General features: G+C 49.5%; 1 protein-coding gene across 6 annotated transcripts in view; it reads left to right on the top strand.

The window, feature by feature from the left end:
- Positions 1 to 14,348, top strand: part of LOC126541322 (transmembrane protein 198) — a 123,967-nt gene that overhangs the window by 32,358 nt on the left and 77,261 nt on the right. The window contains exon 1 of one of the 6 annotated variants that reach the window (XM_055076546.2): positions 10,091 to 10,473. The exons of 4 other annotated variants lie outside the window; for them this stretch is intronic. The gene's annotated coding sequence lies outside the window, so the exon portion shown is untranslated. One more of the 6 variants, XM_055076544.2, reaches the window with a different exon arrangement.

The raw sequence follows: 14,348 nt of genomic DNA, 5'->3' as shown, positions 1-14,348 counted from the left end.
ATGAGATTGGCATGTGACAGGTCTGTGAGGTCACATTGTGTTTGAGCGTCCTATGCAGGGACTGCGGCAGCGGTTGTGTGCGCGCAATACCGCCCTCTGCACGGGCAATCAGCTACGTATACCGCGGCGCTGTCATAAGTATATCGTAAAGTGTCGCACCCGCTCGCATATTTTAAGAGCAGCATGCACGTGTAATACTGGTGTAAAAGGTGAGATTTCGTCTGGGAAATACGCCGGGTTGTAGGCGTCTGTATCGTAGTAGCTTGCATACGGATGTTTCTGTCGAGTCATCAAAGCGTCGAAGTACGTTAAAATGCACGTATTCAATTGCGGTAAACGCTAGCCACAATGGCTTGTGCAATGCAGCCGCTTTAGGGATAAGCTCAGTGGTAATTGAACTCATCTGTGCTTCATGTGGAAGAACAACAAAAAATGTTGCAAGGGATTAATTGTTGCAGGAACAAGGAATTACATGCCCTTCCAAACAAGAATCATCTTACAGCTCTTTGGAAAGAGTATACTCATCGATAGCGCTATACATGCTCAATGTTCATCGCTGTGGGTCGACGTCTTGCATCCTTTTGTGCGTGCGCCGCGTACTTTCTAAAATGAATAATTATGTCATCCATGCGCCGTATTATACTATTATTATTCCATTCTTTCTTTCCTTTTTTTTTCAGCCACCCCTTTGTTGTGCCCGCTATTCGTTCGCCTTTTATTTGTATATATTCTGACGCTGATGAAAGGGAAAAAATCGCATCCATTCGACTATAGTGCGAAGGATCAAAGGAAACCCACCCGAGTTCCTCGGAAAGAATTAAAGCTTCGCGGTGTAGAAAAAAATTCGTCCTGGTCGGGAGATCGAACCCGGGACCAATGCCTTTCCTCGCCGGTCGCTCTGCTATCTGAGCTCACTATGCAGCAAACCGAATTAATCGATAATTTGAAGCACAGGGACACTGAATACGGCAAATCAATTCTGCCGAAGCCCGCAAGGCGGACGAGGGAACGAACCTTCCAGCACCTTGCGTGATTCCGCAGAACTGCCCCGGTCTCCCGCAAAATTCTCGTGAGAATCTAGCTGAAAATTGGTACGAAGCCCACATTAGTATACTGCACACATTTTAATAAAGCTGCGCCTGTTTACCACAGTGTCATTACCATCAGATGTCATGACACTATTACAGTAACTCAGCGAGGGATTAATACGTAATCATTTTCCCTCGGTACGAAAAAAGAAACAAGAAGAAAAATAAGCACGATGCACAAGGATCACGGGAAAAAAAAACAAAGAAAGGAAATAAGTAAACAAGTCAACTACTTCGCTTGGCAGCTTGCGAAGATCGTAATCCTGTCCCACCATCAAGAAAGCTCCATTTCGTCCCTATCGACGTGAAGGTTACAATCCCGCGATATTAAAATGTGTGCAGTATACTGGCAGGCAGTTAATCGCTATGGTGCAAACCACCGTGCAGAATATAGTCATGTTGCAAGGTGTTTAGTAAAGCAATGAATGAGCCTTTACGTTCGTCAGTGTAACACTAAGCGCAATATAATCATGCACGGTATTTATTTAGCCGCTTCGCGAAGTTATCTCTCTCTCCCCCCTCTCTCTCTCTCTCTCTCTCTCTCTCTCTCTCTCTCTATATATATATATATATATATATATATATATATATATATATATATATATATATATATATATATATAGGGGTTTTCTTCAAAGTTCAGCACGCAGGACCCGACGCAGGACCCACTGTACGCTGACGAAGGCTGGTCCACCAGCCGAAAACGTTAAGCAAAAGAAGTCTTCCAAAAAGTTCGTCGTCTCTTTCCTGCGTATATATATATATATATATATATATATATATATATATATATATATATATATATATATATATATATATATCAAACTTCTATCATTTAAAATATATTCCCTTTATTTACAGCTATTGTACAATTTTTTTAAAGGGGGAGGGATAGGGGGTCTATTCGTGACGCGGCTAATTAAACACCCTGAAACTGATTGTATTCTGCACGGTGGTTTGCACCATAGCGATTACCTGCCTGTCAGTATACTGCACACATTTTAACATAGTTGTGCTTGTTTGCCACACTGACGCATTAGTATCAGATGTCATTATGTATTTTTTTAATTTTTTGAAGTGCGTATACGCACTTGAAAGTTTGTGCTTTCGCTCTGTACTCTGAAATCTGCATGGCGCTCGCTGTTCTTTTACACCGGGCACAATGATTAATTATCTCATTAATAATACGCGCGCTATAGTCGCGTGGCTGTTTGACATTAGCGGTATATGCGCTAAATATTCTTCCCAACTGTATACGCGGCTGGAATGGGAAGACTGTGGCTTAATCGCCTAATCGCACGCATTACACCGGCGGAAGCGACCTGCGCCATGAACTTGGTCCCGTCGCGGCAAGGGCCGCGAGTGTGTGCAGATTAGATTGTTTTGTCGGCGCGAATAACTGCGTAGGCGTCGCGTGTGCCGGATCGACGCCTGCCTCGGTCACGTGGTGTGTCTGTCTACCTGTTACGCGCTTATCGCCGCGGATTACGAGGCTCAAGTGCAACCGACCTACGCGTCGACGTCCGCTTTCGTCCCGTCGCAGTCGTGCTCGTTGTTTTAAGTGCTGGTCGATGCGTGTACGTGCTTCTCTCCCTCGGTGATTTCTGTTGGCGCTTTCCGACTGTAGTACACAGGGTGTCCGAACTATCATGCACCGATATTTTTAAAAAATATATATGCAAATGCCGCGTAGCTAGACAGAACCTAGGAGGTAATGTTGTTCGTCGTTTCTTGGAGATACCCGGACTATTTGTTGCGTCCCACCTAATTGTATAATTAGTCTTAATTAACTAATCAACTTCTCGATTATTATACTTAGATATATATCCGAGATTGGGACGCCTTTCTTTTTAAACAATTGCTATGACACTGCTACGGCAACTCGTTTACACTTTATAGCAAAAGTTCTTTCCCTAAAGCTGGTGGTTCTGTTGTGTCATTCTAAGTCGCGCTTGTTGCTTTCTCGAAGGTTTGAGTGGGCGCGCATTGTTCTTTAGTCTCCACTGACTGAAAACTCCTTCGTTGAGCTTCAAGTCTGCATCTCCTTATTCTTCTAGTACAGGATGCGTAGATGGAGAGCCATAACAAGCTCCGGCTAGCTAACCCCCTTGTTGTCTCGTTACTTTGTCTATGTCCATCTGCTGGCTTTTGTGTAGCTATTACGCATTTTCTTGCCGTATATAGGCCAGCCCAACAGTAAAACTTCGTAAACTGCCTTCATTAAATGGTTGATTTGATTTGATGCGAAAGTCAATATTACCAGCAACGCGCATTAACTCAACTGCGTCCCGTTTTCTGGTTTCCTCTTTCCAAGGGGGGGTCTTTAGAAGTAGGGTATACGTGCAGAGTTAGCATCATCCACTCTGCAACACCCGTCGGACCGTACGTATATCCAAGGTAAAGATTTCATCTCTCGTAATAACTACCTTATATAGGTCGACCAAGGCTGCGCCGGCCGTCGAGCTGCGCGATATATATCTGACTCAGCGTGCCATGCGCAGTTTGCGAACGTATACGATCAGTTAAAAGGGCGAGCGCGCGGCATACACGCTCAGGGGCTCTCGAGTGGGCTTCTTGCTGCCATGCGTGTCACCACGAGCGTGAGTGACCCCTTGGGATCTGCAGCGGGCAGCGCATGTCGTCTTCCTTTAATGCGCGCGCCCAACGTAGGCAAATGGCCGTGCACTGCCGCGCCGTCCATCCAAGCTAAACATGAGCCGACGCCCCCGCTGCCATGGGCGCATCTATCGCCTTTTCCTGTACGCTATAGTTCCGTACCTTCTTTTCCCAACGAGCGTGCGCGCGCCGAACTCCACAAATGGAAATCAAACGAGCGTGCCACTAACAAAGCGCCTTTCGAGAGGGAATTGTGCGATCGTATATACACTGCCTATAGCGCCACGAGCATGGCAGGGACAGCGAGTTATCGCGTGGTCGTTTGTCTTGCTTCGTCGCGGCGCGTACCGTATATACGTTCGCGGTTTACGCCCTGAAACCGACCGCCTGCGCGGGAAAGCCCTTTCTTCCGCTCTCCTTTGCCGGGTCGGCGCGCTCGAGCGGTCGGTCGGTGCGCCACACTTTGCGGCACTCTTCTCGCAGCCCTGCCATAGAATGAAGAACCGACTTCCCTGCACGCTGCATCGCGCCGCGCGACGTTTGTCGACTCGCTTCACCGGCGCCGCAGTGTAAGGCGATCCTCGCACCACGCCGTGTCTGGTTTGGCATTGTCCCATTGTTTATGGGAAGCGCCATCGTCTTCTTCTTCTTCTTCCTCCTTTCGCTAATGGGGCAATGAATTGTCAGCGCTGCCAGTATAACTGCGCCGCTGCAACGAACGAGATATTCGCGGGACGTGCAGGTGCACCATTCGCTATATAGTATGTACTGTGCGCTTCGCCTGAACGGTGTTCCGAATTCGGCAGCCGTGGGCTATCATGTATTGCCATCCGTACAATCTCGTACGCATTGTTACCTTATTTTACCTTGAGGTCATCGTAATCGATAGCACAATCGAACGTGATGACAGGCGTTTATTTATTTATTTATTTCGGAAGCTACAATGGCCCGAGGGCATTGCAGTAGGGCACAGACAGAAGAGAATCTGTGATGCCCCATCCCCTTATTCGCAAGTCTCGAAACTGACACATTTGTTATGGTATAGAATAATTAAGTACCCTGACTCGCAGACAGAGTTGGCTGCGTGTTTCTTCCCAAGCATTTTAAATTTCGCATCCTCGAATTCGCATTTGGGCGCCAGTGTATATAGTGCCGTCATAGTCCAGAGTACGCTGCAGCCACGTACGCATATAGCCTCGCTGCGGTCATTCGCGAACGCTTTTTTCGTGTTCGTCCCGCGAGCGCCGCGGTCCTCCTATAGATATGCCTTTCGCGTGCCAATCAAACGCACCGCGTGTGTGTGGGCGGGAAAGGATGTGGCGTGACCGCCGTAGCCGTTGCGTGCTCGCGGAGAGCGCCGCGTCGACGGCCGGTCGTGCGCTCCCGTCTCGGCTGTCGTCGACGGACCGAAAAGGCTGACACTGGCTCTGAGAGCGGGACGCGCGAAACACGAGGAGTCGGCCTGTATATGCATTACGAGCCAGACGGGCATGGCGCGATCGCTTCTGCCTCCCCTCCCCCCAACCTTCACCATTTCTTTTGTTCGCCGGCCCTTCTCCGCGCGATGTCATGGTTCGACGGCACTCTTCTTTTTCTCTCGTCCTGAGGCCCTCTGGGACGTCCTCTCTGCAGTGAAGAAGAGCATCGATCCTCGTTGACAGCGTCGATGACCGGAGGCAAGCGCTGTGTATATACGAGGCGTTCAGTCAGTTATAGGGGCGATCGTGTCCCTCGGTTGTCTTTGCTGTCATGCGAGGGCATTCTGTCTGCACGCGTCTGTATGTAGATCGGTAGGCTTATTGAAGCGTGTTGAAAAGCGGCGGGGCTTTCAAAGCGAACTTTTTTTTTTTATGCGAGAGCATTATATGGCGCATGAGGCGGAAAATCCGGCGTTGGCATGATCACTGGATGGTCCAAAAAGGCTACGAACCCTCGACCTTTGGTGTTAATTAAGGCGAAGTTAAATTAAGAGGACTGAAAGAGCACATTCATCGCGCGGTGGTCGCAGTGTTTTCGCATACATGCACGTAGGAATAACTAAGTGCTCATTTAATTCCTTTTTTATTTTTTCATCGCGTTGCGCTCCGTGTGGCCGTTAGAAGGCACTCGTGCTTCGCTAAACGTTTATACTTCCGCACTGGAACATTTAGCGTTTGGTGGTATAATTGCACAGGTGTTCTACTATTTACAGCGTTGCACTTATCATCATTATTATTATTTTATTATGCGTAGCATAATGCATTAGGCGAGTGCAGTTACGCCTTATGCTTCTTTGTCAAGATGCTTGCAAACTATATGAATCTGGCCGGTATACGTTCGTATTTTGTGGCTATATATAAGAGCGCTCTCCAAATCTGTTGCCGCCTTTGTTGCGCAGTTTTTCCAGTGTCAGAGTGCTTTGGCGTGTAACTTTGCCGCTCCATACCGTTGCTTTCAGTGCCCCCCATCCCCCCCCCCCCCCTCCTCCTGGGTTAGAGGCCGCAGTTGATTGTGCGTGAGCAGCAACATTAGCGCTGAAGCCTTGCGCGAGTTTTCTTAACGAAAAGCAACTACGTGACCTTCGTTGAGATTGTTACTGTTTTGCCTTTTTAGGCCAGTAGTATAAGACACAGTCGTGAAATTGAGTTCAGAAACATGAGTTCAGGCGTGTTTTTGTCGTATACACCGTCAAATGAATTTGCCACCAAAGGCTTTTATCCCCGTCGGCGTATGCGTTATTACGCGTTGCGGTGTGAAGATTGCTGTGCGCATATTTTCGCTAAAGGTCTCCAGTAGAACGATAAGTGTCATATATGTATGCTGGCGCTTAATTAACATACGTGTGCAGCGCTCCGTCTTCATCCGTTACGCGGCCTGCATAGCCATGGCCGTAACAATTAACGCGCCTCGGAGAGCGTGCATATATTTACGTAAGTTCCCATGGAGAGACCGCATTAATAAATTATACCGTATTACCTGTAGACTTAAACGCCCATTTTTCTCCTAATAATCGGTTTTCAAACTGAAGAAGAATGAATTATAGAATTGCCCGTTGTCTTCGCATTCCGTAATCATTAATCGCGGGATTATAAACTTGACGGGCTGTTATTAAGGGGGAAATTAAGTTTTCTTGACGGAACTTTTTGTCCACCCTCTTCAGCTTCCTTTTCGATTTTTCTTTCTTCTTTTTTTTTTTCTAGTGAGTGCGAATATATACGTATTTATCGCTCGCTGGGTTACTGTTTTTATTCACTACCAAGTATATAAGAAACCCGCGGCAGTCGGGGGAAAAGAAACATCGCTCGCGATATACGTTAACTCTTCAAAAGTGCAACAACAGTTGGCGGCGATGGAAACTAGGAGCGTGACGAGGGCAAAGCCGCTAAGACAGGTTCGGAGTCGACCCAGTTCTGACCGAGCGTTTCTAAAATAGAGGTATGTAGCGATTAAGCATTTCGTCTTTACCGCAGCTGTGGGCAGAAACTTAATATAAGCTCTATTTTATTTCCTCGACTAAAGAGCATATTGAGAAAACAAGCCATGCACGACCTATATATATATATATATAGGGACGACTTTCATGTCCGTGTATACTGTACCGCAAGGCAACGCCCTTAGACCAAATGAGCTTGTTTCAGAACAAAGGCGTAATTAATTCTGCTCCGTGCGGCTCCGCACACCAGCGCGAACCGTTTACGCGGTCGGCGTAAGCTTGTTCGTTGTATAGCTGACTGTCAGGCGCTAACCAAGTATACGCGCATGGTTCGTATGCGTGAAGAAAGATAGAAAGAAATGCAAATTGACCGACCTCCCTGCTCCCTCATTCGCGTTTGTTGCTCGCTTTCGACGGTCGCGTAGGTTGTTATGTACCTTGTTCGCCGTGACATCCTGTGTTTGCGTTTGCATTCTTTTCCTCGCACTACAATGTGAACAAAGAACGAAAAAAAAAAAAACTGAAATCGGTTCCGTTCTTCGCAAACGAAGAACCGCGCACGTACTACGTGCGCTCGTGGTGCGGGCTCATCAAGCCTTTGTTTCGTAACACACGAACCAGCTTTGTACCGTTGCGTCTCGCGGCGCCACCGTTCCGACGAGTGAAGTGCGCGTAGTTGCCGTGCGACCCCCCCCCCCCTCCCCTCATCTTCCTTCTCCGCTTTGTTCAGTGATCCATTAATACTAGTCTTACCCTCCTCGGTTCGCCTTCGCCGAGCGATTTTTATCGATGATGCCGGTATACGCTGGCAGGAATCGATATTCACTGTGTCCTGTATAAGCTCCTCGATATAGCTTGGAATGTGGCCGCGTGCTGTCGCACATGACGTCCGACAGAGAGAGAAAGAGAAGCAAAGTCTAATGGTATATCTGGAGTTGAGCGCAGTTCTGAATGCTAAGCTTACGCATATACTTGTATACTGTCTTACATATGGTAAAAGACGCTCAACCTGCTTGCTGCATATGCTGTCAGTATTCTTTCTTAGAACTGTTACGCCTTATTGAATGCGTACATGACCTTTCTTACCCTTCCATCTCCAACCCACATAAAATAAAGGGGGTGGGCGGGGGGTATATCCTCAGGCACGTTTCTTTGAACGCATCTGTCTCGACGCCTGTCACTTCATGCACCCTATATATATATACATATTTCAAAGAACCGCTTCAAAATTCCTTATTCGTGAACGCCTTACAAAGACGCACATTGCTTCGTGTTGCGTATGGACCCTGCCGTATACGAATAGGTATAAAGACGTCAAACACAAGAGTACTGAACATATGATTTGACAGGGACAGAAGCCATTGCCGCGAATCTGCTGTGTACTTCTCTCGCTCGTTTTCCGTGTCCGTGTTCATCGCGTCAACAGATATGAACAAAGCATTGTGCTTTTCGAGAACGGTGTGGCTGACACGGATGTCTCCGTTTCGTTCATCGACTCCGGCGTACCGTGAGAACTGAAACCGGCGTTTTTATCGTAACGTTGTAGAACAAGACAGGCGATCGAGAAAAAGAGCAAAACAAAAAACCAACAAAACCAAGAAGGATCAGACAGCGCTTGAACGAGCAGCCCTTACCAAGTACACATACACACTTTCTCAAGCGAATGAGGCGTGAAGAGGCGAAGTTCTAAGTCGACGGAGTTTCACTCGCTCCTTTTTCTGCGCGCACTAAGGTTGATCCGCCTATCAAGAGCACTTGGGCTTGGCGTCGCTATAAAATACTTTTTTTTTCCTGCCTGGTTTCGAGGAGGTCGTCAGACGAAAAGCGCTGTGTGCTATGTTACAGCCTCGGCACTTCAGAAAACACGCGCCGTTTACTTGAGAGAGTTTGATGGCTCGCCGAGCTCAGTTGATAGCAGTTTGTTGGACGTTTCCTTGATTGTTGCACTCCCTCCGCGTACAGGCGCTCATACTCCCAGTTCGAGTGGCGACCTGCTTTTGGGGTTTTCCTCCGCTATTCTCGTACAAGTTTACAAGAAAAGGCGTCAAGGTTAAATTAAATGAAAGCAAGAATCGCGTTAACGGTGGCGGCGGTGGTACGCTCTATTTAGCTCAAAAATGCGAGTACAAATCTTTGGCCTTCGCCGTTCCTTTACCCGCTTCTCTTTCCTCTTTAGATGTATAGCCCAAGCACTAGCTGTAAATATAGCAACGGCCGATTGCCTGCAGCGACTCGTGGAAACACCGCTTTCGGGGCGCCAGTGAGCGAAGCGGCGCATACGCGCGACACACGCGTGATTCTCTATCTCGCCCCGTACACGACACATCTCTCTATCGGGGAGCGGTGGGACTCGTTTTAACAGCTGCGGCGAGCGCTTGCTAGACCTCGGTATGTACGCGCGATCGACGGACGGTCGAGGCGAGCACAGTGAAGTCAGCGACCGTCGTGATCTGCCAATCGGCGTCTGCACAGTATCGCACGCGAGGCGCCGTCGCCCTTAGAGAAAAAAAGAAAATGAAAGCAAGTATCGGGCTGGGGGCTCTCAATGGGGATCTCGAAGACGCGAAGTGAACGCGAGAAACCGCGATCGCCCGAGGTGGGGGTGGGCTATCGGGGCCCGTCGAGAGAAGGGAGCCGCGCCGCGTCGGCGGCTGGTGTGACCTGGTTCCAGTCTTTTTACCGCGGCGACTGCGTTCGTGTGTGTCTTTGTAGTTTCGAGAAGGAGGAGCAAGTAGCCCCTTTGTGCGGTGAGCGACCACCGCGCACACTGCGCCCGCTCTCTCTCTCTCTCTCTGTATCGAGAAAGAGTGAGCGAACCGCGAGTCAATGCAGAATATCTAGTTCTCTCTCTTTTTCATGGTTGTGCCGGCCGTTCGTGCGTTTCTCCGTCCACTCGACGAGAGAGAGAGAGAGACAGGGAGAGAACAGCAGCAGTGCCCCGCGATAGGTAGCACAGCCTCTCCGATATACGTGTGCGCGCGCCGCGGCGACGGCAGCGCGTCCTCCGATCGTTCGCTCGCGTCCGCTGTCGCTGACGCGAGCGCGCATACACACTCCAGCAGAAGGGCCGCGCCGCGTTTACTTTCGGCCGAACCGTCGACCGGCGCAGTTGCGCTTGTGAGGCCAGCGGGCAACGCGTCGACCAACGCTGTCGGCCTCCCCTTTGTTGGGATTCTCGTCTCCAACGGACCGGTGGAAGCACCGCGACTGCGGCGAGCCGTCGTCGTTTCGCTGGGTGTGTATCGAACTTGCCGTGTCTCCTCTCCGTGGCCAAGGAGCTGAGGATCTCCGCGACTTCGCTGTCCGTTCAAGAGCGGACGTCGACCATCGACCGTCGATCGGTCCGGTACCGCCTTGGTGTGTTTTGTGATTCCTTGTTCTGCTACACTCTTGTTTCGATTCCCGAGTGCTTTTTCTGGAGTGGTGGCGACGTCAGGCCTGTGTGTGCGCGACACGCCTCTGTGGTGAAGCGTTCGACTTTTATTTTTGGTGGCCGAGAACTCGGCAGCCGTCAGGGCCACACGGTCGACTTTGCCTTTCGTGCATTTCGCAGGTGAGAGTTGAATGCTACGAACGTTGTATCTTTACTGCAGTCATGTCCCGTGGTCACCACTGCCGGATTCTTATAGATGTGCACTTGCGCATAGTGTCATCACGGGCCTGGTTGTTTTAACACACGCGCGATCGTTCACATAAACCGGCATGAAAATTCGTTGTATTCGTTGCGAATGCTGTCTGCGAAGGCGAGCCATGTTTACCTCTCGTACGCAATGTCAGTTGAGTGTTGTTATATAGCACCTATAACGTACCTGCGCTTTCGAAAAAAAAAAAAAAGGGAAAAAAATGCTGAAACAGTCTTTCTACATTGGACGGTTTACATCGCCCGCGAAATTACATCGATCTCTGTGACAGACAATGTATCTGCCTGTTCAGACTCTAGAGCGCATTGGCGTAAATCTTCCTTCGGTATACACGGAAGACACACGAGCGGTGGGCGTGTCGCCGGCGTTAGATTTTCTTCTCCGAGAATACACGCGGTGAACCGATTCTTCTTGCACAAAATACGCACCTGCGTCGCTGCGTTGCACTGACGCAGCCCGCATAACCGATGATTTCTTACGTAAACGCCGCGAAGAATAGAGATGACTGCGCGAAAAGGAGATAGGAAGGAGTGGTAGATGGGCTTCGTGTGTATGAGGAGCCTTGGCGCGTTTGTCCACGCGCGCGCTCTTCGATTTACTTTTGCTTTTCGTGACTCTCGAATGCACGTATATATAATGTCCCTCGATGAATGCACACTCCTGCATGCTGGGCTGTCACGATCTTCGTGACCCGCGACCGCGGCGCTGCCGTATAGTGGAGCTTTCTCTGCCGTGATCACTGCGGTGTAAGTACTACGTTCACTGCGACAACGCAGTGCACACTGTATGTACGGAAAGAAGCGGGCGTCGTTTGTGTCGGTCTATGTTTGCGTGTCCCTCCCTTCTCCGCTTTCTGTATCCTATACCCTGAGCCATTCCCCCCCCCCCCCCCCCCCCCCTTCGTTCACCGAGTCTCATGCGGGCGAGGAGATGATCATCATCGGTATACTCGACGTCGCTCGACGGCCTTCAAACTTTCGGCACATTCCGCTGTGGTAACACGGTCAGCGCGGTCGTTCGCGCGCGTATCGTCTTGTGAACGCAGTGCAGCAGGAAAACGCCGCCGCAGTCGACGGCGCCCGGACCTTCCATCGCGACGGCGGCCGGCGTGTGTGGCGGCGATCGAGGTTTCGAAGCTCGCATGTCCCCGGCGGGATTAGTGGGCGCGCGAACGCCGGCGACTGCGCTGGTTTGTGGGTCGCACAGGTTTGACTGGTTTCGCCCCTGGGCTGCTGCCTCTAACTATATCGGATGTTATACTACACAGGCATACTCCTCTTTGCACGGGCCGTCCCACTTGTAGCTCGGTCCGCACGGTTATAAAATAGGGCGGGCTAATTAAACTGGGGATGAAGAGTGATAACGACAGCTAAAAAAAAAAAAAAAAAGAACTCCCGCAGTCTGAGGCTGCAGTAAATGGCGCAGGAAGATCGCGGGCGACGATTCGTTAATATTTCCTTTTCACTTCCGTCTTTCTTTTTTTTTTTCTCTCTCTCTCTCTGACGTCGATCAAATGACTATACTCGCGCAAAATATTGTCTTAACTCTCTCTTTTAGGGTTTCTGTTGACTTTCGTCACAAGTTCCTGCAACGAACGAATATATTCGCATGTTCGACGTGAACTCGGTTTGTATTTCGTGCGCGAATTAAATTAGTCAGTTCCGTGGAGATCATGAGAAAACTAATCGTCCGCTTAATGTCGTTGAAAGGCACGCATTCGAACGGGTTTTTCGTTAGGAAAGCCTCGCAATTAAGAAAACAAAATTCGTCCTTGTCCGGGGTCATCGAACCCGCGACCACCGCTTGGCCGGGGCAGTCGTTCTATATAGCGACTAGTCATGAGGCTGGCAGTTAGCAGCAGCAGCACGAGGAGAAATTAATCATCTCGAACCTAGTTCTTGGATTAATTTTCCCCGCGCTTTCCTCTTTCCCTTTCTTTTTTTTCTTGCACTCTATCATAGTGTTCGCGGAAAATAAAAAAATCTTGTTCTCCTGGCCTGTGTCCGTGCACGAACTGATAACGAGCTTTGTGCGACTGGAAAGGAGCTCCCGGAACCAGCTCTAGGACCTTAGGGGCGCCGCCTACCTTGCGCCGCAGTGCTGCAGCTGTCAGGGTAAGATTGACGTCCGCGAATGACTGGCCGCACCTCTCCCCACCGCTTCTCCGTCCCTGGTGTAGGCTTTTTACACGCGCGCTTTCGGCTTTCCCAGTGTGTCTTGGCCGGCCACTGCGACCTCGCGAACGACGGCTGCCATCATGCAACGCCGTTGCGGCTGACCACCGTGACCGATTTACTGGCATGCATTGGACACCGCGCAGCTTTTTCTTTCCCGCCCATACCGCCGAGGTTCGCTTTCACCGCCATTGTTATTCCCGCGTCGAGTGTGACCTTGCTTCTGCTAAACACGGTACAAGCGCCGATGTGTCTGTATGCATTGAAGCTGTCGTATTTAGAGTTCGGTTTCTGTAAATCATTTCTTTTTTTCTTATAAGACATTGCCTGCTCTACTTTAAAACCCTTCTGGACCATTGCGCACTTGACAAGGCCGGCATGCTGCTGGGCCCCTTTGGTGTGGGCCACTAATTGATTACATCGTTTGAACCCCCTGTGTGTGTGTTCGTGTTTTTTGCGCTTATCGGGGTAAAAGAAAAACTTGCGCTGCCCTAAAAAATTCAAACTAAGTTGCTCGAAAGCGAGGATGAAAGTTCACTTCCGCTCTTCAGAGCATCGGATTGCCGAGGGCGGAGTTACTTGCGGCTCCATGCACAGGAACCGGCTCGTCGTCTCACGCCGAACGACTGTCCCTTCGATTCTGTATTTCCATAAGAATGCGTGGTCGTAAAGGGGAGAGAGGAAACAGTATCCCGAAGGGAAACAAGGGTTGCTAAGCACACACCGCTTAATACCATCAATACACACCGAGAGGGTTTTACACAGCTGTGTTTTGAGAGCCCTTCGGCATTTCTTTGTACACATCAACGTAATTTGTTCGGTCTGTAGACTCTTACGAACTCTTATGTGCGTTTCATGTCGGGACTACTTAAGTAATGTCACTCGTAAGCTACGTGTGTAGTGTGGTTTTTATCGCACAGTGGACAGGAACTTGGAGAGAGAGAGAAAAGCAAAGGAAAGACAGGGAGGTTAGCCAGAGATTATCTTCGGTTGGCTACCCTGTACTGGGGGAGGGGCAGATTGATGCGATAGGTTGTGTGTGTGTGTGTGTTTGCATTTCTTTTCGTAGGCGGCGTTTGTGTGTCTGTGATATGTGTGCGCGCACTTATTAGAAAGTGGGTATAGTTGCAAGTTCTCATTATTGTATTGGGAGAGCCTGCCCTAATGTATCTTGTCGTCCCATCTGTGTGCAGCTATTAAACAATAGCTAAATGATGCAGATGGCCTCCTGTAGCTGCAGTGACCTCCGCCGAACGGAAACATATTCCCTTCGCAAAGTGACGGTCGGGAAGGAAACCTCTCGGATGTTGCGCACTGTGCCATTGACAGCTTCCTCTATGCCGCGTTGCTGTTACTTTCAAGGTTATCTATTTTATTCTTACTCGTTCGCATCCGCTCTGGCGCAGCGCTGTCTGTC

Source organism: Dermacentor andersoni, chromosome 2 (genome assembly GCF_023375885.2).
Source record: "Dermacentor andersoni chromosome 2, qqDerAnde1_hic_scaffold, whole genome shotgun sequence".
Lineage (NCBI taxonomy): Eukaryota > Metazoa > Arthropoda > Arachnida > Ixodida > Ixodidae > Dermacentor > Dermacentor andersoni.
This window is presented reverse-complemented; position numbering and strand designations above follow the sequence as displayed.